Source organism: Microcaecilia unicolor, chromosome 3, assembly GCF_901765095.1.
Source record: "Microcaecilia unicolor chromosome 3, aMicUni1.1, whole genome shotgun sequence".
Lineage (NCBI taxonomy): Eukaryota > Metazoa > Chordata > Amphibia > Gymnophiona > Siphonopidae > Microcaecilia > Microcaecilia unicolor.
Window position 1 is genome coordinate 14,845,846 of NC_044033.1, and position 26,622 is coordinate 14,872,467.

Below are 26,622 nucleotides of genomic sequence, written 5' to 3' on the forward strand. Positions count from 1 at the left end.
ATCCTCACCATATCCGGTATTTAATATTTTGTGTTTGAGGGTAGGGGGAGAGGCAGAGAGCAGAGCGGAGGGGGGGGGGGCAGGAGGGACTGAATTCTATGCCCATCCATTTTGGGCTCAGACCCACCCAAAATTGGCTGTCTGGCTACGCCCCCGTCCCAGTCACTCCCCCATTCACAGGGACTCATCTTTTAGCAATCCCAATTCAACAGGGGATTACAGTGGGGTAGGGAGGCCCACAAATATTTTATTTGTTGCATTTGTACCCCACATTTTCCCACCTATGTGTTTGCCTAGGGCCCAATATAGTGTTAATCCTGCCCTGCTCAAGGCTCCTACCCAGAAGCGCCCCCTTCCCCTCAGGCCAACATCTGTCACTATACCACTGATTCTAGTGAAACTAGAATCCTAAATTTAAAAAAAACGTAGCCCTTTTTCAAAGGGGTCAATTTAGGATCCTAACTCCCAAGTCATGCCTTCTAAAGTATGATTTTATTATGTATGTTTTTTTTTTGTGAACCACTTATAATTTTATGATGTGTGACATAAAATTTTTTAAAATAAATAGAAGGAAAGGAATTTTGATTTTGCTCACAACCTTTTTTCAGTTGTAGCTCAAGGTGAGTTACAATACATATTTTTCCTGTCCCTTAAAGCAGTGGAGGGTTAGATGGCATCTGGACCAGAAGCGAGTCTGTGTTAGCTCCGGTCTCCCAGCGAAATCTCTGGCAACTGGGTAGTTCCTCGAACCAGAAATGGGGAAGGGGAAAGCGAGTATGCTTACCTCCACGAGCCGGGCGATTACCATCCCCATGTGCCAGACGACGCTTGAGGAGCTGGGACTGCAGATGCCGGGAGCTCAGGGAAACACCACGAGGGGATCAACTGAAGACCAGGACCAGAGCGTAGAGGGAGTGACGTCCACTCCTCCGAGACCGGGAATAGGACTGGTGGGAACGGCGTTACAGCAAGCTGAGTCGCCCGAAAGTGGGAAAAAGTTCAGCTGCTGTGAGTGGAGGACCCGCAGCCATCTGGACTCCTGTGGAAAGAGCTTGTGCTGGAAAACAGGTGTTTTTACCCTGCCTACCAGAAATATCACAGAGTAGTCTTACCGGAGGAAATGGTGGAGAAACTACACCGGCTGTAATTACTTTAGAAGCACTATGGAACGCAACCCAGGGAATAAACACAACTCTCCAACAGATTTCTAACTCCCTTCGGGGAGAGATGACGGGAATTAAAGAAACTCAAAGATCAATTAACCGGGAAGATAGAAGAGCAGGTTACCAGAGTTGAAGTTCTAGAACATGAGGTAAAATCTTCTAAAGACTCGATTGTGTCAATAATAAAAGGCAATAACTATCAAATCTGCAAAATTGAATATTTAGAAAACCAAGTTAGGAGAAATAACTTACGTTTATTGAATTTTCCTAAGTCCCCTGTTATTTCAGCCTTAAAAATGTTGAAAAAATATCTTAAAGGAAATATTGGGTATTCCATCTGAAGCTTTTCCTCCAGTTACAAAGGCTCAATATATTACAGGAAGCAAGAACATGCCAATCTCCTCAAGTAGATTTAAATCTTACGGATATTTTGGGAAATTCTATGGAAGTTATTTCTGAAAGAATCATTTGCTTTAGAACCTGACCAGAACAATATTCTTAGACTATATTTCCGTCATATAAATGCTCTTTTCCTAGGTTCAAAAATACGGATTTTTCCGGATTTGTCCAGGGACACTCAAAAAAGAAGAAAAAAAGAGTTCTTGGCACTAAAACCAAGAATTCATAATTTAGGAGGATTTTTCCTCCTTAAATTTCCTTGCAGATGTATTGTCTCATTGAATTCCACTAATTATGTTTTTTCACACCTGGGAAATTATTAGAATTCATAAATACTAAAGAATAATTTGGGGAAATACCAGATTGCATTTCGCTACTCGGCTGTGTATTCCTGAACTCCTTCTACTCTTTGCTTATTATTTGAGCTTGTTATTATTATTGATAATTGAATTTCCTAGTACTTGGATCATATACTGTGGACAAAGATATAATTAATTATTTCTTCTTTATACTTTACTTTGAATTATTGAATTTTCTTGAATTCCATATATTTGTGTTATTGCATAAATGTAAAGCTTAAATTTATAAATAAATAATAATAAAAAAAAGCAGTGGAGGGTTGTGACTTGCCCAAGATCATAAGGAGCTAGCCCACTGCGCCGATCATTAGACTACTCCTCCGCTCCTATATATGAAGATCTATTTTCAAAGCACGATGGAACTTTGTAAGTCTAAATGCTTTGAAAATGAGCCCCTTAGACACCTAAACCTTTTTAAAAATCCTCCTAAATGAGTCCTACTTCCTTGGTATCATTATGAGATTGTGGTACTTTCTAGCTCCTCTGTGATACTTTATATTCTTTTACTTATAATTGTACTGGCGCCCCCTGCTGTTGTTTTCTGATATTGCCAACACAGCTTCACTAACTTCTACCCTCTTCCTGACCGTGATTACATAAGTACATAAGCACATAAGTAATGCCATACTGGGAAAAGACCAAGGGTCCATCGAGCCCAGCATCCTGTCCACGACAGTGGCCAATCCAGGCCAAGGGCACCTGGCAAGCTTCCCAAACGTACAAACATTCTATACATGTTATTCCTGGAATTTTGGATTTTTCCAAGTCCGTTTAGTAGCGGTTTATGGACTTGTCCTTTAGGAATCCGTCCAACCCCTTTTTAAACTCTGCTATGCTAACCGCCTTCACCACTTTCTCCGGCAACGAATTCCAGAGTTTAATTACACGTTGGGTGAAGAAAGATTTTCTCTGATTTGTTTTAAATTTACTACACTGTAGTTTCATCGCATGCCCCCTAGTCCTAGTATTTTTGGAAAGCGTGAACAGACGCTTCACATCCACCTGTTCCACTCCACTCATTATTTTATATACCTCTATCATGTCTCCCCTCAGCCGTCTCTTCTCCAAGCTGTATAGCCCTAGCCTCCTTAGTCTTTCTTCATAGGGAAGTCGTCCCATCCCCGCTATCATTTTAGTCGCCCTTCGCTGCACCTTTTCCAATTCTACTATATCTTTCTTGAGATGCGGCGACCAGAATTGAACACAATACTCAAGGTGCGGTCGCACCATGGAGCGATACAACGGCATTATAACATCCTCACACCTGTTTTCCATACCTTTCCTAATAATACCCAACATTCTATTTGTTTTCTTAGCCGCAGCAGCACACTGAGCAGAAGGTTTCAGTGTGTTATCGACGACGACACCCAGATCCCTTTCTTGGTCCGTAACTCCTAACGTGGAACCTTGCATGACGTAGCTATAATTCGGGTTCTTTTTTCCCACATGCATCACCTTGCACTTGCTCACATTAAACGTCATCTGCCATTTAGCCGCCCAGTCTCCCAGTCTCGTAAGGTCCTCTTGTAATTTTTCACAATCCTGTCGCGATTTAACGACTTTGAATAACTTTGTATCATCAGCAAATTTAATTACCTCGCTAGTTACTCCCATCTCTAAATCATTTATAAATATATTAAGAAGCAGCGGTCCTAGCACGGAACCCATATCGGTATCAAAAGGTACTATTAATTTATTTCAAGGTGATTGATCTTTGTCTGTACCTCAGCAACATATTTTTGTGTTATTTGTGAAAGGTGCAAACCTAATTATGTGGTGATCTTTTCTTCAGAGGAATAAATTTTTCATGAGAGCAATAAGAAGCTGATGTCACCTTTCCCGCCAGAATGTTTCTCAATCAATCACAGGCATACATCAGGAAAATTCCGATAGCCCTGCATGCATGCTTTTGGTGCAGACTGATTTTTAAATTAAATGAATATTCTGATTTCCTACTATAGGCTTCAATTAAAAGAAACCCAGTTGTCTATCAATAATTAATAAAAACACATTCTTTACCATAGAACCCAAAATTTCCTAAGTTGAAACATAAAAATGTAGGTAAAAATTCCATAACCATATTACAAATACTGTAGCTTTTAATACAATGAGAATGGATATTACCCCAAAATACCACCCAGATTCTCCTAAAAATCCCTGACACCTCCCGCTAGCTACACTAGCTGTAACTAGCCACTCTTTCGTTCTGCACACGCTGCATTCACATTACAGCACTTTAAAAACTATTTAAAATTAAATGTTAACTAAATTGATTTAAATGATTTTTTTCTAACTTCTAACCACCAAGACCTTCTCCCAAAAGCCCCCTCGAGACACAGCCTCCATTGAAATTTAAATTAAATAATTTTAAGGATCCCTGACCAATACCCCTGATTTACAGAAAAAAATACAATTTAAAATTACAGTGTTTACCCCTAAAGCCCCTCATACCTGGCTCCTCTGATGTACACCTGGGCCTTCAGCTCCCCCTCTGATATGTGGGATCTTTTTTTTTTCAGGTTCTGGCTTCAGGCGTGAAGTCCTGCAGTGGTTTACCTCCTGCAGCTCCCGGACCCTCTCTGGGCCCAAAATGGGTCCTGAAAACAACTGGGCACGTCTGAGCCAGCCCCGAAATGGTCCTAAGCGTCCCAGACTGAACTGGGACCAGCGCAGCAGCACCCCAGGCTTAAAAGCAACCCCTGGCCACCAATGGAGCCAGAAGTGGGCCAAAAATGGTCCGGACCTCCCTGGAGCCCATATAAGCCTGGAAATGGGCAAAATTAAAAAAACAAACAAAAAAAAAAAAACCTACAACCCACACCTATCTCTCCAATCGAGGAGTGCCCTCCAGGACTACCTCTGCTAGCTAGTCTCAAGTTTTGTCCCTACTGGACCTTCTATCTTTCTCCCCTGGGATTGTGTGTGCTCTTCTCGATCTCTGTCCCATGAGCTCAGGCATTCTCCATCTTGTCCAGATGCACATGTTCATGCTCCCCTAAACAGCATCCCATCTCTGAACCACCTTCATTCACCCGTCAGCTCTCCCACCCTCTGCCATAAAGCTTCCTTCTCTTCAAATTTCCATCCCCACCCTCCAATACTACGAAGTCTCTTGCCTTGGGGCAATAACTTCTGAGAATCTACTGAGTACATTAGCAATATTGATTCAATAAAAGTAAAATTTCAGAAAAAGAAAAGAGACTTCTGGTACGTAAGTATATAAGCATCGCCATGCTGGGACAGACCAAGGGTCCATCGAGTCCAGCACCCTGTCACCGACAGCGGCCAAAAGAACAAGCAATTTGTCCTGCCCATCCTAGAAATACTGCATTATTCTCTCGTCCATTCAATAACGTTCTATGGCTTTTTCCTCCAGGAAGCCGTCCAACCCTTTTTCGAAGTCCGCTAAGATAACCAACAACCACCTTTTCCGGCAGCGAATTCCAGAGTTTAACTACGCGTTGAGTGAAGAAAAATTTCCTCCGACTCGTTTTAAATTTACCACACTGCAGCTTCATCGCAGGCCCCCTTGTCCTAGCATTTTTGGAAAGCGTAAACAGACGCTCCACATCGACCCGTTCCATTTCACTCATTATCTTATAGACCTCTATCATATCTCCTCTCAGCTGCCTTTTCTCCTGTGCTGCTGTGCCAAGGTTATACTGTCTGATTATTTTAGCACATATCTGTTTTTAAGAAGATATTACGCTTTAAGAGAAACAGCCCTGCCCCTAAATACAACCTATAAATTCTTCTCTGTCCTTCTCCGAGTTCCAGGTCTGGCTCTAGTCTGGTCACGATCATTAAACATAAGTTATATTCTCCGAGGACAAGCAGGCTGCTTGTTCTCACTGATGGGTTGACGTCCTCGGCAGCCCCCCTCCATCGGAAAGTTTACTAGCAAAGGCCTTTGCTAGTCCTCGCGCGCCCATGCGCACTGCGCATGCGCGGCCGTCTTCCCGCCCGAAACCGGCTCGAGCCGGCCAGTCTTCTTTCGTCCGCACTCGGTACGGTTGTGTTACGCCGTTCGTGCCCCAGAGAGTCGACCTCGCGCGTCCTTTTCGACGTGTTTTTGTCCTTTTTTCCTTGAAAAAGTTTGGGAAGCGCTCCGGTAGTGTTCCGGAAGACCCTTTCGGGTTTTCTGCCCTTCCCGTATTTCTCAGTTTTTTGCCCCGTAAGTTTTCTTTCGTTGTCGGGGTAGGCCTCTTTTGGCCTCGGTCGAGATTTTTCTCCCTCTAAATTTTGGTGCTTCAATTTTCGCCATTTTGGCTTTTGATTTCGCCGGCGTGATTTTTCCGCCCATGACATCGAAGCCTTCCAGCGGCTTCAAGAAGTGCACCCAGTGCGCCCGGGTAATCTCGCTCACTGATAGGCACTCTGCGTGTCTTCAGTGTCTAGGGGCCCAGCACCGCCCTCAGAACTGCAGTCTGTGTTCCCTGTTACAAAGGCGGACTCAGGTAGCGAGATTAGCCCAGTGGAACGTTTTGTTCTCGGGCTCTTCGTCGGCATCGGCACCGGAGGCATCGAGTGCATCGACGTCGTCAGCGTCCGGACCATCTTCCTTGGCTGCCGCTCCATCGACTGCATCGAGGCATCGAACCTCTGCATCGGCGCCGAGGCATCGGGCGACTGTATCGACGTCGGAGGTACCGAGACTTCGTCTGCTGATGTCGTCGGACGGAGGTGCATCGTCAGGAGTGCAGGTGAGGGCTGTCCATTCCCCTGCTGGTGGCGGTGAGCCTTCGGGTGGGTCTCCTCCTACCCTGAGGGCTCCTGCGGTACAGCCCCCCCGGGATCGACCCTCTTCAGTCTCGGCCCCGAGGAAGCGACGGATGGATTCTACGTCCTCCTCGTCGGTGCCGGGGAGCTCCGGTGACATGCTTCGGAAGAAGTCGAAGAAGCATCGACACCGGTCTCCTCCCCATGTCGGCACCGAGAGCTCTGGGTCGCCGAGGGATTCGGCACCCAGCAGGCATCGGCACAGAGAGGACCGCTCACCCTCTGTTCAGGAGGTGTCGATGCGCTCCACTCTGGACAGCCCGGAACAGCCTCCTCGCCCGGAACAGGTTCTGACGTCGACGCCTGCATCGGCCTCTCAGCCTTTCTCTGCAGCCGCTCTAAACGAGAGCCTCCGGGCCGTTCTCCCAGAGATTCTGGGAGAGCTGTTGCGCCCTACCCCTCCGGTACCGGCGGTGCTTGCGCCTCCGGTACCGTCGAGCGTGGCGCCGGCTGGCCCATCGCCCAGGTTGAGGTCCCCGACGTCGGTACTGCGTGCGGTGCCGACCGCGGCCACCTCTCAGGAAGGCTCCCCGACTACGTCGGCGGAGGGAGCTTCGCCGATGCGGGCGAGGGAGTCTACCTCTCGACGCCCCCACCGTGGACGGGGTTCCACCGAGTCGAGCAGGGCACCGAGGGTGAGGCCTCGTGGGAGGAAGAGGAGGACCCCAGATATTTCTCTGACGAGGAGTCTGAGGGTCTTCCTTCTGATCCCACTCCCTCTCCTGAGAGACAGCTTTCTCCTCCCGAGAGTCTGTCTTTTGCTTCCTTTGTCCGGGAGATGTCTATGGCCATCCCCTTCCCGGTGGTTGTGGAGGACGAGCCCAGGGCTGAAATGTTTGAGCTCCTGGACTATCCTTCTCCACCTAAGGAAGCGTCCACTGTTCCCTTGCACCATGTCCTGAAGAAGACATTGCTTGCGAACTGGACCAAGCCACTAAGTAATCCCCACATCCCCAAGAAGATTGAGTCCCAGTACCGGATCCATGGGGACCCAGAGCTGATGCGCACTCAGTTGCCTCATGACTCTGGAGTTGTGGATCTGGCCCTAAAGAAGGCTAAGAGTTCTAGGGAGCATGCTTCGGCGCCCCCAGGCAAAGACCCTAGAACCTTAGACTCCTTTGGGAGGAAGGCCTACCATTCTTCTATGCTCGTGGCCAAGATCCAGTCTTACCAGCTCTACACGAGCATACACATGCGGAACAATGTGCGGCAGTTGGCGGGCTTGGTTGATGCTCTTCCCCCTGAGCAAGCCAAGCCTTTTCAGGAGGTGGTCAGGCAGCTGAAGGCGTGCAGAAAATTCCTGGCCAGAGGAGTTTATGACACTTTTGATGTTGCGTCCAGGGCCGCTGCTCAAGGTGTGGTGATGCGCAGGCTCTCATGGCTGCGTGCCGCCGACCTGGAGAATAGACTCCAGCAGCGGATTGCGGACTCGCCTTGCCGTGCGGACAACATTTTTGGAGAAAAAGTCGAGCAGGTGGTAGAGTCTCTCCACCAGCGGGACACCGCATTCGACAAGTTCTCCCGCTGGCAGCCTTCAGCCTCTACCTCTACAGGTAGACGATTTTTCGGGGGAAGAAAGACTGGTCCCTATGCTTCTGGTAAGTGTAGGTACAATCCTCCTTCCCGACAGCCTGCGGCCCAGGCTAAGCCCCAGCGCGCTCGCTCTCGTCAGCAGCGTGCGCCTCAGCAAGGCCCCGCGGCTCCCCAGCAAAAGCAAGGGGCGAGCTTTTGACTGGCTCCAGCAGAGCATAGCCGACATCCAAGTGTCAGTGCCGGGCGACCTACCAGTCGGGGGGAGGTTGAAAGCTTTTCACCAAAGGTGGCCTCTAATAACCTCCGATCAGTGGGTTCTCCAAATAGTCCGGCAAGGATACACCCTCAATTTGGCCTCAAAACCTCCAAATTGTCCACCGGGAGCTCAGTCTTACAGCTTCCAGCACAAGCAGGTACTTGCAGAGGAACTCTCCGCCCTTCTCAGCGCCAATGCGGTCGAGCCCGTGCCATCCGGGCAAGAAGGGCTGGGATTCTATTCCAGGTACTTCCTTGTGGAAAAGAAAACAGGGGGGATGCGTCCCATCCTAGACCTAAGGGCCCTGAACAAATATCTCGTAAAAGAAAAGTTCAGGATGCTTTCCCTGGGCACCCTTCTCCCCATGATTCAGCAAAACGATTGGCTATGCTCTCTGGACTTGAAGGATGCCTACACACACATCCCGATACTGCCAGCTCACAGACAGTATCTGCGATTTCAGTTGGGCGCACGCCACTTCCAGTACTGTGTGCTACCCTTTGGGCTCGCCTCTGCGCCCAGGGTGTTCACAAAGTGCCTAGCTGTGGTAGCAGCGGCACTTCGCAGGCTGGGGGTGCACGTGTTCCCATATCTCGACGATTGGCTGGTGAAGAACACATCCGAGGCAGGAGCCCTGCAGTCCATGCAGATGACTATTCGCCTCCTGGAGCTACTGGGGTTTGTGATAAATTACCCAAAGTCCCATCTTCTCCCAGTGCAGAAACTCGAATTCATAGGAGCCCTGCTGGATTCTCGGACGGCTCGCGCCTATCTCCCAGAGGCGAGAGCCAACAACTTGTTGTCCCTCGTCTCGCGGGTGCGTGCGTCCCAGCAGATCACAGCTCGGCAGATGTTGAGATTGCTGGGCCACATGGCCTCCACAGTTCATGTGACTCCCATGGCCCGCCTTCACATGAGATCTGCTCAATGGACCCTAGCCTCCCAGTGGTATCAGGCTGCTGGGGGTCTAGAGGACGTGATCCACCTGTCCACGAGTTTTCTCAAATCCCTGTATTGGTGGACGATTTGCTCAAATTTGACTCTGGGACGTCCCTTCCAAATTCCTCAGCCACAAAAAGTGCTGACCACGGATGCGTCTCTCCTGGGATGGGGAGCTCATGTCGATGGGCTTCACACCCAAGGAAGTTGGTCCCTCCAAGAACGCGATCTACAGATCAATCTTCTGGAGTTGCGAGCGATCTGGAACGCTCTGAAGGCTTTCAGAGATCGGCTGTCCCACCAAATTATCCAAATTCAGACAGACAACCAGGTTGCCATGTACTATGTCAACAAGCAGGGGGGCACCGGATCTCGCCCCCTGTGTCAGGAAGCCGTCAGCATGTGGCTCTGGGCTCGCCGTCAAGGCATGGTGCTCCAAGCCACATATCTGGCTGGCGTAAACAACAGTCTGGCCGACAGACTGAGCAGGATTATGCAACCTCACGAGTGGTCGCTCAACTCCCGAGTGGTGCGCCAGATCTTCCAAGCGTGGGGCACCCCCTTGGTGGATCTCTTCGCATCTCGAGCGAACCACAAAGTCCCTCAGTTCTGTTCCAGGCTTCAGGCCTCCGGCAGACTAGCATCGGATGCCTTTCTCCTGGATTGGGGGGAGGGCCTGCTGTATGCTTATCCTCCCATCCCTCTGGTGGGGAAGACTTTGTTGAAACTCAAGCAAGACCGAGGCACCATGATTCTGATTGCTCCTTTTTGGCCGCGTCAGATCTGGTTCCCCCTTCTTCTGGAGTTATCCTCCGAAGAACCGTGGAGATTGGAGTGTTTTCCGACCCTCATCACACAGGACGAGGGGGCGCTTCTGCATCCCAACCTCCAGTCTCTGGCTCTCACGGCCTGGATGTTGAGGGCGTAGACTTTGCCTCTTTGGGTCTGTCAGAGGGTGTCTCCCGCATCTTGCTTGCTTCCAGGAAAGACTCCACTAAGAGAAGTTACTTCTTCCATTGGAGGAGGTTTGCCGTCTGGTGTGACAGCAAGGCCCTAGATCCTCGCTCTTGTCCTACACAGACCCTGCTTGAATACCTTCTGCACTTGTCTGAGTCTGGTCTCAAGACCAACTCTGTAAGGGTTCACCTTAGTGCAATCAGTGCATACCATTACCGTGTGGAAGGTAAGCCGATCTCAGGACAGCCTTTAGTTGTTCGCTTCATGAGAGGTTTGCTTTTGTCAAAGCCCCCTGTCAAGCCTCCTACAGTGTCATGGGATCTCAATGTCGTTCTCACCCAGCTGATGAAACCTCCTTTTGAGCCACTGAATTCCTGCCATCTGAAGTACCTGACCTGGAAGGTCATTTTCTTGGTGGCAGTTACTTCAGCTCGTAGAGTCAGTGAGCTTCAGGCCCTGGTAGCCCAGGCCCCTTACACCAAATTTCATCATAACAGAGTAGTCCTCCGCACTCACCCTAAGTTCTTGCCAAAGGTCATGTCGGAGTTCCATCTGAACCAGTCAATTGTCTTGCCAACATTCTTTCCCCGTCCTCATTCCTGCCCTGCTGAACGTCAGCTGCACACATTGGACTGCAAGAGAGCATTGGCCTTCTATCTGGAGCGGACACAGCCCCACAGACAGTCCGCCCAATTGTTTGTTTCTTTTGATCCCAATAGGAGGGGAGTGGCTGTAGGGAAACGCACCATATCCAATTGGCTAGCAGATTGCATTTCCTTCACTTACGCCCAGGCGGGGCTGGCTCTTGAGGGTCATGTCACGGCTCATAATGTTAGAGCCATGGCTGCGTCGGTAGCCCACTTGAAGTCAGCCTCTATTGAAAAAATTTGCAAAGCTGCGACGTGGTCATCTGTCCACACATTCACATCTCATTACTGCCTGCAGCAGGATACCCGACGCGACAGTCGGTTCGGGCAGTCAGTTCTTCAGAACCTGTTTGGGCTTTAGGATCCAACTCCACCCCCCGAGGGCCCTGTTTGTTCTGTTCCAGGCTACACTCTCAGTTAGTTGGTAAATTTTTTAGGTCAATCTCAGTTACGTCCTCGCCGTTGCGAGGCCCAATTGACCATGGTTGTTGTTTTGAGTGAGCCTGGGGGCTAGGGATACCCCATCAGTGAGAACAAGCAGCCTGCTTGTCCTCGGAGAAAGCGAATGCTACATACCTGTAGAAGGTATTCTCCGAGGACAGCAGGCTGATTGTTCTCACAAACCCGCCCGCCTCCCCTTTGGAGTTGAGTCTTCCCTTGAAGTGTATTGTTTTGCTACATACTGGACTGGCCGGCTCGAGCCGGTTTCGGGCGGGAAGACGGCCGCGCATGCGCGGTGCGCATGGGCGCGCGAGGACTAGCAAAGGCCTTTGCTAGTAAACTTTCCGATGGAGGGGGCTGCCGAGGACGTCAACCCCATCAGTGAGAACAATCAGCCTGCTGTCCTCGGAGAATACCTTCTACAGGTATGTAGCATTCGCTTTATAGCGGTACATGCTGGAGCTTCAGTTCTTTCATCCCTGGTCTCCTTAACCTCAGTCTGGCCCTGCTTTTTATACTTCCTGGTTCCAACTCCACCCCTCCTGGCTCACTTCCTTCTGGGATGGCACTAGCAACCTTAAAGTGGCTCAGGGCTATCCGAGGGATCCTTCTTAAGAGTGAGGGGCAGTGTCCTGTAGACCCCACCACAGTTACATTGGAGCAAAAAAAATGGCAGCCAAGGTGCATTTATGGGATTTCATTTGGCTACCCAAAAATTTAAGAGCCCACTTACCAGCTTAACTTTCAAGCAGTGGGAGGAGGCCAGAACAGATGTACTGGCAGAAAAGAGGTATTTGGGATACATGGCAATAAGATACAATTCAGAATTTTCCTTGGGCCAAAACTATAAGGCTTATAAATAAAAAATGAGAGGAACCGGGCTTATGTAGGCTGGGCTGGTTAATTCAGCCAGACACAAAGATGCTACCGCTTGAGGAGATTTAAGAACACTATGATGCAAATAACACTGAATTTACGCATTACTTCCAACTCAAGACACTTTATTTAGCAAAAGAGGTCCTAACCAATCTGACGGCAGATTTAAGAAATTCTGAAAAATATGTCTCACAATTTTAAGGGGGTGAGGGGGCATTATCTAACAACTTAGGGAGCGCATTACATTCAAGATGTGCACGATTATACACAAAATCATTCACGCAGACGCCCCAATCTACATGCTAAATAAACCTCGTAGACTTACCTCCAAGAAATGCCACAAGAGCATCCCGCAAGTTCCTCGACCTGCACTTCCCCAGTTGTAAAGGACTAAAGTACAAGCAGATGCACGATACCATATTCTCGTACTTGGGCACGAAATTGTGGAATGCAATTCCTACAGATCTGAGAACAATCAACGAAACAACTATTTTTCGCAGATCAAAGACATATCTCTTCAACAAGGCATACAACGAGAACTAACGGCCACACAAATCCACCTGACACTCACCTACTATAACTACCTAATCACCTCTTTCTTCTTCCTCCTACCCTTACCTAACCTCGACACAATATTAAATGTATCTGTCACCCTACAATGACTTTGCTAACAAAATATGTAAGCCACACTGAACCCGCAATGAATATATTAACAAAACTATGTAAGCCACATTGAGCCTGCAAATAGGTGGGATAATGTGGGATACAAATGCAATAAAAAAAATAAAAATAAAAATAAAACTATTTGTTCACACTAATACCCCGAAGGGAATGACCAGTCATATGAAAGGCTGGGAGAGGGATTCAAGTCAATATCTTGCACTGGAACGAGGGGTTTTTATAAGGGTTTTTGGGGGGAGGGGAGTTGATAGAAAGGGTTATTACACACTCACACACAATAGATGACGGCAGATAAAGACTTGTATGGTCCATTCAGTCTGCCCAATAAGAAAAACTCATTGCATATGGTATGAAGTGATACATCATACGTATATGTGATCTTGATTTATCCTTGCCATTTTGAGGGCATAGACCGTAGACGTCTGCCCAGCACTGGCTTTCCTACCTAATCTCCACTAAACGTCTTTGGATCTGATCGTTCTAAACAGGATTCCTTTGTGTTTGTCCCATGCATTTTTGAATTCCGTTACCGTTTTCATCTCTACCACCTCCCGCAGGAGGGCATTCCTCTCAGTGAAAAAAAAATATATATATATATTTCCTGACATTATTCCCAAGTCGGTTCCATTTTAACCTCAATTCATGCCCTCTGGTTCTATTATTTTCCAGCCTCTGGAAAAGTTTGTTTGCGGATTAATACCTTTCAAATATTTGAACGTCTGTATCATGTCACCCTGTTTCTCCTTTCCTTTATTGTATTAGTTTCAGTGAGCCGTGCTTACTGCTGGTGGTGTATATGGTTGTGTGTGGAAAAAATAATCAATTAAAACAAAAACCAGTGCCAAATCCACCCATGCATACTGAGAGTAATGCAGCAAATCCTTTTGATAAAGCAGAATCTCAGTTTCAAGAATTAGGTTGTTTTCACCTTATCGCTTCCTTTCAACCAAACAAACAGACTCCAGTTCTCCTCCAGATGGGAAGAAACTGGAGGAAAATAAATTCCCCAGGCTGTTTTTAAGCTTTTCCTGAAATCTGACGCAATAGGATCATTAAAAGGTGGTCTAACGTCATTGGCAAGATCTAAAAAGCAATTCAGTGTTCTACAGCCGCAGGTGCTTCTCGTCTCTGGCAGATAAGAGCCTTACGCTTGGACAGAGTCTCCTTTTGAATCGGAGAAACTGGAGAGGAAAACTGTTTTTGTTTCCTATCTGGAGAAGAATGGTGTGAAATGTTTATGCATTTTTCTAGCAGCAGCGATAGTGGAGGAGTAGCCTAATGCAGTGGCGTACCAAGGGGGGGGGGGGCGGTGGGTGCGGTCTGCCCCGGGTGCACGCCGCTGGGGGGGTGCCGCGCGTCTGTCGGCAACGCTCGTTCCCTGCTCCCTCTGCCCCGGAACAGGTTACTTCCTGTTCCGGGGCAGAGGGAGCAGGGAACGAGCGAAGCCGACAGGCGCGCGGCACCCCACCCCCAGCAGGTAAAAATGCACCCGGGGGGGGGGGGGGTGCATCGGCAATCCGCTCCAGGTGTCAGCCACCCTAGGAACGCCACTGGCCTAGCAGCAGGCTGAGAACCAGGGAGAGACCAGGGTTCAAATCCCATTGCAGCTCCTCGTTATCTTTGGCAAATAACTTAACCTCCATTTCATCAGATCTCAGGGGCCTCTACCAAGCTGTGTTAGACACAGGACATGTTAAAGCATTCTGCATTAGTTGTGCCATCTGTGCATACTAAGCGTCTGGTTTTTTTTTTTTTTTGGGGGGGGAAGGGTGTATAGGGACGCTGTGCTAACTGGTTAGCGTATCCGTAATGTGAGAATCCTTAATGAATTTATGCAGGATGCAAAGAACAAACCTTAAAGAAACTCCAGACCGTTCAAAACACAGCAGCTAGGCTTTTATTCGGAAAAACGCGATTTGAAAGCGCAAAACCCCTCCGCGAAAGACTGCATTGGCTACAATCAAAGAACGCATTGTCATCAAAATCTGCACCCTGGTCCACAAGATTATCTACGGTGAAGCCCCGGGATACATGACAGACTTGATCGACTTCAGAAACAAAAAAGGTCCAAAATTTCCACAAAAGTAACAAAAAAGGTCCAAAATTTCCACAAATTTTTTGTGTTAGACTTGATCGACTTACCAACTAGAAACACATCAGAATCAACACGGTCGCATCTAAATCTGCACCACCCAAGCTGCAAAGGACTTAAATACAAATCGACTTATGCATCCAGCTTCTCCTACATAAGCACACAACTGTGGAACGCATTACCAAAAGCCTTGAAATCAATGTACGACCACCTAAACTTCCGGAAATCACTAAAAACTAACCTGTTCCAAAAGGCATACCCCACCGATCCAACTTAAATGCCTGATCCCTGCAACACAACAAAACTAAAGAACGTAATGGACAAAACCAACTCTTCCGTTGTACGATTCCCTAATGTGGCTGTACCACATGAACTTGATCTTACCACATCACTACTTTGTATTTGTTCACACCGGAGCCTGCAAAGGCCTCTCCGGTACTATGTAAGCCACATTGAGCCTACAAATAGGTGGGAAAATGTGGGATACAAATGTAACAAATACATAAATAGGAGGCAGTAAGTGCACCCAGGGCCGCCGAGCGATACGGTCAGGGTAGGTAAGGTCCAATCGGGCCGCTGCGCCATGTGTGCCCCCCCCCCCCATTCAGGCCACCGCCTTCCTATGTCTTACAGCTCCTCCCTCAGTCTGTCATCTCCTGCGTGCCGGGACCAGGATGATTGCATAATCTGACCCAGGTTATCGCATTAATACAATCATCCAGGTCCTGGTACACAGGAGCAGGAGACAAAGAAACCCAGAAGCAGGCAGGCTTGAAGAAGCTTGCTGGCTCCAGGCCCCCTCTTAGAGACTGGTCCCAGGGAGTCCCCCCCTCCCCTCTCGGCACCCATAGTAATTTTTGTTTAATAGTCCTGCCCAGTGCATCTCTTCTGCTGTTTAACAGATCTGAGCTTTTTTTTTTTTTTTTTTGATAGCCCAGAAATGTCAAACAACTGTGGGAGGATTGTGCCTTGGGCACATGCCCAGGCACAATCTTCCCGCATAAGTACCCCTATGATCAGAGCTAATAGCATGCATACATTTGCATGCTATTAGCTCCAATCATAGGGGCATTTTAGAGCGCCATTTGCGCGTTTTAGAGAGCGTGAGGCTTCTGAGCATCTGAGCCTAAGCTCGAATAGGGACAATGGATTCATGGCTCACTACAAGTGTTAATTGACTTCCCTATTCTTAGCCCATCCAGTCTTTGTTTTCTCTCATTCACTACAGTTGTGAGTTAACCATTGAACTATGTTGCTGTCATCGCTCACAACCTGCACTGCATCCTTCATTCTCTGTATTCTCCCTCCCCCCCCCCCCCCCCCCCCATCATCTTCATGAATATTTACCCAACTCCTGAACCAAACGTCACGCAATTGACAAAGTAGACTCTGGTCTTCAAAAGCCCCGCCTGAATACATTGGTTAATCTAGAAGACGGCACTTGTGTTTGTCATTTTTAAACCACTCAGGAAAAAAAAAGGCATTGTAACCAATGCACTAAAATGTGGGAATTAGTGGACGCAGTTTAAGTGATTTGGGGATGCAGTATGGAGTCTCCAAGCTCAGCCTGTTCCTCCTCAAAAGCAGGTCACAATCCCAGCAGAAAGGCTGAAGTGAGAAGCGAGTTTAAAAATTACTGACAGGGCCATTTTAATTTTATGAGTAGAATTGAATTTGCCTATGCTCAGGTTTGCCTCATTGCTCTGTGTATTACATCAACCTTTGGTCGTTTTACCACTGGTTATATCATGAAAGTTGCTTATATCACTCTCTAATTGCAGTACATCTGAGGTGAATCTCCTGATAAAGCAATTAATCTCGATAAATAACTGGGTGACGTGAGTTTGGACCAAGGGATATTGAAAACAAAAGTCAAAGGGTTAAGTTTATGGATATCTCACTGGAAGAATTTCCCCAAGCCAGGTCTAACTACATGATAATCTGCACAAAGGAACAATGGTCTGAGCATCATAGGGCGAAGGGAAATGGGACTTTTTTTTTTTTAAATTATTTGTACCCTGCGCTTTCCCACTCATGATATACTGCCTTGGTTTTTGCAACTACATTCAAAGCAGTTTGCACGGTATATATAGGTACTTATTTGTACCTGGGGCAATGGAGGGTTAAATGGGATTAAACAAAGCTTCTGCCTTTGAATCACAAATGACTTGTCCAAGGTCACAAGGAGCTGCAGTGGGAATCAAACCCAGGTCCCCAGGATCAAAGTCCACTGGCTAACTCCTCCACTCCAGGAGTTTTACTCAAAAGTCCACACCCATTGCAAATGGGTTTGGAATTTGGATTCAGGCCCCTTTTCTCACTAGTTCAGAGTGAGGTACATCCAGCTACAGTGGGTATTGTCCTGTTCCCACAGGACCCATGATCTACAGGTTATATCTAAGACTGAGTGCTGCAGGACTGGGAGAGTGGAATAGTATCAGTGTGCCTGCACTGGAAGACTGAAAATGAGAAATATCTACATATGCATATATATATAACTCTGGAATGCGTTGCCAGAGAATGTGGTAAAGGCGGTTATCTTAGCAGGGTTTAAAATAGGTCTGGACAACTTCCTAAAGGAAAAGTCCACAGACCATTATTAAACTGACTTGCGGGAAATCCACTGCTATTTCTGGGATAAGCAGCATAAAATGTATTGAGCTTTTCTGGGATCTTGCCAGGTATTTATGACCTGGATTGGCCACTGTTGGAAAAAGGATGCTGGGCTTGATGGACCTTTGGTCTGTCCCAGTGTGGCAACACTTATATACTTATGTATATAAAATATGTGTAACCCAGGTCTCACTGCACCACCACCACCAGCTCAGTTCCCAACTTCCACCCGGGTCACAGGGATAATATTTTTTCCACACACCACACTCTCCATTCAACATCGTCCTTCCACTTTGAGCACGGGAGTGGGTTAAGGTCCAGAATAGAGATCCAGGGCTTTGGGAATCAAAGTGGGCTACTTTGTGTCTTACCAGTCCAGGGAGCGAGCGTCCTCGTTCCCACTTCAAAGAAAAAAAAGTCACACAGCAATGCCATGGTTTCATTTGATGCCGACTCAACTAACTTCCTGCAACTGGCAGGTAGATCAACTTTTATTCTATCTGTACAGTGAGGCCTGGAAATACTTGTAAAACAAAAATAGGAGGAAATATTTTTTCACTCAACAAATAGTTAAGCTCTGGAACTCTGTGCCGGAGGATGCGGTAACAGTGGTTAGTGTATCTGGGTTTAAAAAAGGTTTGGACAAATTCCTGGAGGAAAAGTCCATAGTCTGCTATTGAGACAGACATGGGAAGCAACTGCTTGCTCTGGAATTTGTAGCATGGAATGTTGCTACTCAAGAGTCTGCATGGAATCTTGTTACTCTCTAGGATTCCAGAATCTTGCTATTCCTTTGGGTTCTAAATGGAATGTTGCTACTCCTGCATGGAATCTTGTTACTCTCTAGGATTCCGGAATCTTGCTATTCCTTTGGGTTCTAAATGGAATGTTGCTACTCCTGCATGGAATCTTGTTACTCTCTAGGATTCCAGAATCTTGCTATTCTTTGAGGTTCTAATGGAATGTTGCTACTATTGGAGTTTCTACATGGAATCTTGTTACTCTAGGATTCCAGAATCTTGCTATTCCTTTGGGTTCTAAATGGAATGTTGCTACTCCTGCATGGAATCTTGTTACTCTCTAGGATTCCGGAATCTTGCTATTCTTTGGGCTTCTGCCAGGTACTTGTGACCTGGTTTGGCCACTGTTTGGAAAACAGGATACTGAGCTAGACGGACCATTGGTCTCACCCAGGAGGGCTACTCTTTATGTTCTCATGTAGGCCTTACACTTACCACATCTGGCTCCTTGCCAGCTGCTGTAGTTCCCACACACTTCCCCTATTAGTTAAATGGAAAACATATGTTAAGCTGTCTTTTTTTTTTTTTTTTATAACAATTATCTGATTCCTTCTCAGAATACCACAACCCAACACCCAACCCTGAAACAGAGGCCCTTCTATGTTAGGACCCTATTTGCCATTTGCCTTTAAATGTAGATCTCAAATACTCAGTGCTTTTTTTGAGGGGGTACTTGGGGGTACTGAGTACCGGCACCTTTTCCATTGTCTGTTAAAATTGACCCATGGTCCCCCAGTTTTCATGAAACAGCTCTACACACCAATTCTGCCTTGTCTTAGGTTCTGTGACTGGTTGCGGGGTACCTGGCTATTGTGGGGAGGGTCCCTCAGTGATTACCCCCACCCCTGAAGGGTGGCCTAGCATTTGAGTACCAGCACATTTTTCACTAGAAAAAGTGCACTGCAAATACTGAAAACTCAACTTAAGAAAACTAGGATTTACATGTGTAAACCTGAACTAGGTGAATATAGCAAGGGGGGGGGGGGGGGGGGAGGGTTTTTTTTGGCATGACCAAAGAATACACAAGGCCCATTTCAGATGCTTCTGGCAACGTATAGGGTTTGTAAAAGTAATACATTTGGACAGTGCTTGACAGGAGGAATTAAGGGAAGTCTCCCCATATCCCCCCCCCCTCCCCAGATTGCAATTACAGCCTCCAAACTTAATTAGGGACATTCAGATGTGTATTTCTAAAAATGGGAGACATATTTACACGTCTGTTCTGAAATACCAACTTCATGTTGAACTTGCTGAATTGCCTCCGTTGAATGTTTTAGACATTGATAAATGTAAAAGGTTTGTTCCTGGCACGTGTTCTGCAAGCGTTTTAGACTGGGCTCCCCATCGGCAGATCCTTTTCTGAAAATGCTACTGGAATCAGATACATCCCAAGCTGGACATCTCAATGCCAGTTTATGCATTCTATCTAAAAGGGAGCTGGAAGAGTCCCATTTACTTTATTTCCCATCAGGATATGAGTTTTGTGAAGCAGACATGAATAAATCACATCACCATTTCTTTTGTGTTTACGTTTGAAGAAAAGGAATAACATTTCCTGTGCCGAGCTGACCCAGCCTGCGTTTCAGGGCCTACTGCACTCTCTACGTTTGGATATGCCTCTGTACGGTCCATCAAGCCCAGCATCCTGTTTCCAACAGTGGCCAGTACAGGTTATAAGTACCTGGCAAAATTCCCAGAACAGTATAACACATTTTATGCTGCTTATCCTAGAAATAAATAAATACATCCCCCCCCCCCCCCCCCCCCCCCAATTTCAATAATAGTCTATGGACTTTTCCTTTAGGAAGCCATCCAAACCTTTTTTTTTTTCTAAGGCCCGCTAAGCTAACTGCTTTTACTACATTCTCTGGCAACAAATTCCCTCTGCTTTGTGTTACTTCTTTCTTCGACATGCCCTAGCACCCGACAGCCAGTGCAATAGCTCAAAGCAAATAGATCGATTCAAATCAGTAAAAGACTGAAATGGATTTGTCCTCCTTGAAGCAATCTCTTCCCAATCAGCTTCTCAGATCTGCTGCTATTGAAGAATTATACCTGGAACCACGACTGGAGCACTGCTTGTGGTGTTGACAGATTAAAACTAACATCTGGGGGAGATAAGGCAAGAGTCTGGGGGCACATTAGGGCATTTTTCTACATGCTCCTCCCTAAACTCCCTTGCTGAACGTGGCAGCAGGTGGATGGACCTGCCACATTCCATCATTGCATACTGATTGCCCATCATGCACGCTCAGCCTTCCCCTTAAATCAGTTTCTTGAGTTCAGTTCAGTGGAAAACGGCCTTTGGTACTGGGCCTATGGAAGAAAACAAAACTGGACATTTTCTAGCCATGTCATAGCAAGAATGTCCTCAGCTAAAGTATCCCCCAGTGCTCAGGAGGCTTCCTTTCTGTTTAGATTTATAAACTACTAGGACTAGGGGGCACGCAATGAAGCTACAAAAGTAGTACATTTAAAACAAATCAGAGAAAATATTTCTTCACTCAATGTGTAATAAAACTCTAATTGCCCGAGAATATGGTAAAAGCAATTAGCTTAGCGGGGGTTAAAAAAAGGTTTGGCTAGCATCCTAAAAGAAAAGTCCATAAGCCATTATTAAGATGGACTTGGGGAAAGTCCACTGCTTATTTCTAGGATAAACAGCATAAAATGTATTGTCTTGCCAGGTACTTGTAACCTGGATTGGCCACTACTAGCAACGGGATTCTGGGCTTGACGGACCTTCGGTCTGTCCCAGTATGACAACACTTATGCACAAACCCCAAAGTGACTGCATCGTGCAGGCATGTTAATACCACCCATGCTGTTCTCTCTGCATCAGTATTTGAGGAGCAGGTGGCTGCGTAGACATGTACAATTAAAAGGTCACAGAAGTACAAACCAATCTTACTTTATTGAAAAATATTAAAATAAATTACAGCATTTTTACATATAAGTACCAATTATTTACATACAGTGAGATTCCAGTGACAGAGTCACAAAGAACATACATACAAAGGGACTTCTGCCCCAGGCCTTGGAGTGACACAGGTTCATTGGCCCTGGACATTTCTGAATTTAAGACTCAACACATTGACCAAGAATAAACACATCCAGACAAAAATGATAACGCCAGAACATTTGAATTTTCACAGAGTTACCAGCACCTCATATCTCATCTTTCACACCCTCTTTAAAAAGTTAAGTGTGGTATCCACAGTGGCACAATGCCTTACTGTAATTCTCATGTATGAATGCAACAATTTTGTACCGCTTTTCTGTGTGCAAAAAAAGCCACTGGCCACGTGTGTCAACCTCTAAAACTACCCTATTCCTTCCTTCCTCCCTCAGACCAGTAAATTTAAAACCAAATTATCTGAAAGAAATCTAGAGGAATAGATATTCGCCCACCCCCACACTTTTTTGCTGAGTGACCCCCAGTGAGTCGGGCATGCTACCGGCTGAAATATGCCTCAGAGTGTATCAGGTGAAGGGGTTAAAAACTGGTTTTTTTTATTGAACTCTATACCACACAGGACAAATGCATCGTTATCGGCAGGTAAATGCAGAGTTCTGCCTGAAAATTTTACTTTGGTCCCAAGTTTATTCTCCTCTTCTCACTCCCCCCCCCCCTTTAAAATTCTACATTTGGACACAGAATAAATTTGTAAGTCTTTAGCTGCACACTGTAGCCAGATATGCTCAGTGGCAACATGCAGACAGACTGTCAGTTTTCTCAGGAATTTCAGAGCACCTGGAAATGCCATTATTGTGGTTTGGATTAAAAAACTAAAGACAAATACATAGACTCGGAAACCAAAGCTACAGAGAGCGATAAACACACACGAAGCAGTTGCAACGGGACAGCCAGAGAGACAAGTCCTTAAAGATTTAGCGGGGGGGGGGGGGGGGGGGGGGGGGGGGGGGAAAGAGGGGAATAGGTTTGAGTCGTAAAATGGTATATGAATGATGACCCAAGCAGCCCTCCAATTTTTTTTGTGGGGGGGGGAGGGGGGGGGAGGGAAAGGAGTACAGGGGTGCACTGAGGGGGCAACATGTTCCACCTCTCTCCCCCCTCCATCCACGTTAGCATCCCCACCAGCAAAAGGTATGTTGAAGCCCTGCCAGCCAAAGAAATGAAGCGCCCAAGCCCCTCCCCTCCTCCTTGTGACGCTTCTGTAAATGCGAACGTTGGCGGTGTGCCTCCTGCTGCTCACTCCAGGACTCCCCAAGCAAGCACAAGAACCGAGCACGCTTGGGGAGTCCTGGAGTCGGTGGCAGGAGGCACGCTGCCGACCTCCCCGTTACAGAAGCGGTGCAGGCACTGCATTTCTTAGGCTGGCGGGGCTTCAGCATCAAGGGGGGAGGGCTGTAGATTCAGAGGGGGCCCAAGCCCCCCCTATGGTTATGCCACCGAATTCAAGTAAACCCATGCTAGGATGCATACTGGCCTCCGAAACTGCAATGACTTAAGCTACAAGACAGCCAAGGTCCGTGAAGGCAGAACTGCTTGGGAGGTCTATTGTTCTATCAATGAAGCAGCATTATCCTACGAGGATAAATTCATACCCCTGGGATCAGGGTCATTTGCGCTCTCTGGCGTTGTCTTTCCACGTGGCTGTGAAAGGGAGCAGACCTTCCATTTACTTCTCTCTAGGAAGGCATGCCACGCTAAAGATTTTGCTCACATGTTAGCAAAGGTTGCCTGCGATCAAAAGCAAATGAAAGGCTGTACCGTACTCTGTTCATCTTGAAAAAACAGTGCAGGCTCTGATTTTTTTTTTTAGTGAGGTATTAACATCACGTGCAGACCCAGGACAAATATTGTTCCGATATAAATCAAGTTATCCTGACAGTCTTAACGCAAGTGGACATTTTCCATCACAACTGCAACTTCCTTCCAGCTCAGAATAACCCTGCCGTGTTCCTGTGTACAGTTTCCTCATTCGAAGCAGTTAATAACCTGTGTCACATTCTTTCACAAGCAGTCGGAGAAATCCTGGGCACTGCGGCCTAGTGCCAAAAACACAATAGCTGTGAAAACACAAACACCTCGCCACCTCCATGACCTCCAGCAAGCTACCCTATCCTCACCCTGAGTCATGGCAGAAGAAAGATGCCTGCTAAAAACTCTTGATAGTATATACAGTAAGAATAAAAATGTAAAAAAAGAAAAAAGAAAGAAAGATAAAAGCTTTGCCAAAATTAAAAACATGTTATTTCAGTGTCTCTTGGCCTTGGTTTTAACAATGGAAGACTTTACACGTACTATAGGGAGTGTTTGACATTTGTAAAAGTGCCAGGCTGCCCGTTTAACACCGATAAGTAACTTCGCAGAAAGGAACAAACATGCAAACCTATAATATATTTGCCAAAACCGTCAGTGTGGCAGCCCCAGCCTTGGGGATTTGAAGTCAAAAGTTAGAGCCCACCAAAACTTTACAGTTTTAGCCTCTCGTAAGGAGTTTAAGTCACTAATACCCACATCAAATTCTAACAGCCAGCAGGAAGACCACAGAATGGTCAAGTCAACACAAACCTCTCAAAAATGTTTGTGGATAATCTGAGCCGTCGTCCTGCATGCACAGGAGACCACAGAACTGGCTTGATTAGATGATTGAGCTACACTCTGTATTACAGCTTTTCCACTCGCCCTCACTTCACCTCCTCATTGGGTCAATATAAAGAAATAAGGGTGAATAAGGTTAGGCAATATTAAATGTATTAAAAACATCTCGCCGACAACTTGTCCCCCTTAATTTGATGTAGTCGTCGATTAAGTAAAAGTGAAGTGATTTAAGCTGGGCCCAGTACATATGCTGTGGTCTTTAAACGTTTGGCTTGAATTAGGCCCCTCTAAACATCTTCGGTGTACACACCAAGAGCATCCGAACTATACAGCCAAAACTCATTAATGCACCTGTACCTTCTGGGGCTGAAATCAGAAACTGACATGAAGTACCAAATACTGCTCGAGTTTAGCGTATGTGCATCTAATGAATTCGGGGGAAGGTATACCAATAAGTCGAGGCTGGGACCTTGAAAAGGTCAGGGGTGCCTGCATTTCCATGTCACTTGCACAGAAACATACAAAATACCACACTTTTGCCAGGTAAGTGTACATGTATGTGTGTAGCGACATGCCATGTAAACGCCCGAGGGGATGTTCACGCCATGGTGCTGCCTCTTGTGCCTGCAGCTCTTGCTGCCGTTAACTCTAGGTCATGCAAATCTCTCATGAATATTCATTGTGGATATCCTGAAAACCTGACTGGCTGGGATGCCTCCAGGACTAGGTTTGGCAACCACTGCATGCAAATTTCTCTCATGAATATTCACTGTGAATATCCTGAAAACCTGACTGGCTGGGGTTCCTCCAGGACTAGGTTTGGCAACCACTGTATGCAAATTTCTCTCATGAATATTCACTGTGAATATCCTGAAAACCTGACTGGCTGGGGTTCCTCCAGGACTAGGTTTGGCAACCACTGCATGCAAATTTCTCTCATGAATATTCACTGTGAATATCCTGAAAACCTGACTGGCTGGGGTTCCTCCAGGACTAGGTTTGGCAACCACTGCATGCAAATCTCTCATGGATATTCATTGTGGATATCCTGAAAACCTGACTGGCTGGGGTGCCTCCAGGACTAGGTTTGGCAACCACTGCATGCAAATCTCTCATGGATATTCACTGTGAATATCCTGAAAACCTGACTGGCTGGGGTGCCTCCAGGACTAGGTTTGGCAACCACTGCATGCAAATTTCTCTCATGAATATTCACTGTGAATATCCTGAAAACCTGACTGGCTGGGGTGCCTCCAGGACTAGGTTTGGCAACCACTGCATGCAAATTTCTCTCATGAATATTCACTGTGAATATCCTGAAAACCTGACTGGCTGGGGTGCCTCCAGGACCAGGTTTGGGACCCACTGCACTAGGTCTACAACTAGGGTAACTGCAGGTGTGCAAATATAAGGGGACAGGCACCCCAATTCTGTTATAGTAATCTCCACACAATATTAGGGTGCCTAAAAAGGGGACACCCACTTACAGAATTACCCCCTACCCGTTAGCAAGTCTCATCTACAAAACAAAGATTACAACATCCATAGAAGCCAACTTTATTGGGGGGGGTACTAAGCCCAATGGCCTCCCAGGGCACGTACAAGGAATTCTCTCAATATCGGGGGTGCTCAAGCCCCCACAGAGCCAGCTCCTGTACGTCAACATCTCTCTGGAATATCTGACTGCCCTAACAAGAATCACGTGTGGCCAAAAGTTATCATCTCGAGATAGGGGATACCCAGTTGTTTTCAGCGGACAACCAGGTCACGTCTTGAAACTTAAACAGCACACAACACATAAATGTAATCTACTCCTACACTATCACATGGATAAGCCAGTGCTTACCACCGCCACCCAAACAGACCCACGATATCAGAACCAGTGAACCTCGCTATCAGTCAAGGTTAGCTCAGCCCTTCTCACCAGAGAATTATTAAAACTTCTTCAAAAACTCATTTTTAAAATCGGTTCTCTGCAATGGGTTGAGGTACAGTGGGGAGCCCAAGATACAGCAAGGTCAAAGCAACAGAAATAAAGCACACAAAAAGACGCAAACCCGCTAGGTCAACACAGATCTGTGCCATAGATGTGAATTCTTGTCTGAGAAAACAAAAAAGAAAAATGCAGAACTCTGGATTTTGCCTGTGTGCAATTTTTAACATCACTTAAAATGATACAAAAACTTCAGTTTTAAACACTTTTAAATTAGCTACATCTTTTTGGAGTTTAGTCTACGGACAGGGTGGTCAACCACGGTCCTCAAGGGCCCGCTGGGTTTTTCAAGATTTCCACAATGAATACGATTATTGTGGAACTCTTGAAAACCCGACTGGGTTGTGGCCCTTGAGGAGCAACGGTTGACCAAACCCTGATCTATAGCAAGGACAGCAAGAAACAGAGAGGGTCCAAAAGTACACAAAAAAACACAGCAAACAAAAAAGAAGCCCAAAACGGCCTCCAGAACTGGAACAATGGTACAATCTTATTAATATAACTGACCCGACACGGGCCGCGTTT